Source organism: Suncus etruscus, chromosome 12 (assembly GCF_024139225.1).
Source record: "Suncus etruscus isolate mSunEtr1 chromosome 12, mSunEtr1.pri.cur, whole genome shotgun sequence".
NCBI lineage: Eukaryota > Metazoa > Chordata > Mammalia > Eulipotyphla > Soricidae > Suncus > Suncus etruscus.
This window is the reverse complement of record NC_064859.1, coordinates 78937999-78939383: the sequence shown is the minus strand read 5'-3', so window position 1 is coordinate 78939383 and position 1385 is coordinate 78937999. Positions and strand designations below refer to the sequence as shown.

The window sequence follows — 1385 nt, the reverse complement described above, 5'->3', positions numbered from 1 at the left end:
AAATTCTGTTAGCACATAGAGATTTTTAAGCATTTTTTTTAGCAATGAAGACTGAAATAATTCTCAATAATGATTCTTTTAATTTTAAATGAGTATGTATAATTCATAGTATTTCCTATGTGAATATATTTATATATATATATGTATATATGTACTTGTTTGTTTTTGTGGATGTCATATATCTGACTATGCTCAGAATTTACTCTTTTTATTTTAAATAGTATCTTTATTAAAGCACCAGGATTACAAGCATGAATGTAGTTGGGTTACAGTCATAAAAAGAACACACCACTTCACCAATACAACATTTCTACCACCAATGCCCCCCATCTCTCCCTTCTCCCAAATCCCTGCCTCTAATTGTTTTTGTTCTTTGTGATGCATGTCAGTTTCTCTGGCAAGAGATGGTATCTCGTTGTTGTTTTGATTTGCAATTCCCTGATGATTAGGGATGTAGAGCACTTTTTCATGTTCCTTTTGGCCATTTGTATTTTTTCTTTGAGAAAGTGTCTGTTGCATTCTTCTCCCCATTTTTTGATCGGGTTATGTATTTTTTCTTTCTTCTTAACTTTTTATCAGTACCTTGTAGATCTTAGATATTAGCTCCTTATGTGATGAGTATTGGGTGAATAGTTTCTCTCATTCTGTGGGTTGCTTCTGTATCCTAATCACTCTTTCTGAAATGCAGAAGTTTCTCAGCCTAATATTGTCCCAGCTGTTTATCTCCAATTCACTTATTTAGAGAGTGCTTTTTCCTCCTTGGAGATGACTTTAGTCTCAATGTTAACGAGTGTTATATCTATGTGTTGTTCTATATACCTTATGTGTGCCATCCTTGTGCAGGGGCCATACTAGTCTTCTCTATATCATTCCAATTTTAGTATTTGTGCTGCTGAAGTGAGCACTGTTCTATATACCTTATGGTTTCAGGTCTGATATAAAGATCTTTAATTATTTAGAATTGACCTTTGAGCATGGTGTTAGATGAAGGTCTGAGTTTACTTTTTTACATGTTGCTGACTTGTCCGAAATAGATTAGCAGAAGGAAATAACAAAGCTTAGAGCAGAAATCAATGAAGTGGAAATAAAAAAAAAATCAAACTGAAGCAAAAGTAGGTTCTTTAAAAAAATATAACCAAAATTGATAAACCACTAGCAAATCTCACAAGGAAAAGGAGAGAGAGGTTTAGTAAACCATATTAGAAATGAAAAGGGGGAGATCACTATAGATATTGTAGAGATTCAAAGGGTAATTCGAGGACTACTTTAAGAAACTCAATGCCACAAAACATGAGAACTTGAAAAAAAATGGATGAGGGGCCGGAGAGATAGCATGGAGGTAAGGCGTTTGCCTTTCATGCAGGAGGTCATCGGTTCGAATCCCG

At 34.4% G+C, this 1385-nt stretch overlaps 1 non-coding gene across 1 annotated transcript; it reads right to left on the bottom strand.

Annotated features, from left to right (window-relative positions):
• Positions 1–797: 797 nt before the first annotated feature.
• LOC126025262 (U6 spliceosomal RNA) lies at positions 798–905 on the bottom strand. The gene has a single exon (XR_007501296.1). It is a non-coding gene; the product is annotated as a U6 spliceosomal RNA (small nuclear RNA).
• Positions 906–1385: the final 480 nt, after the last annotated feature.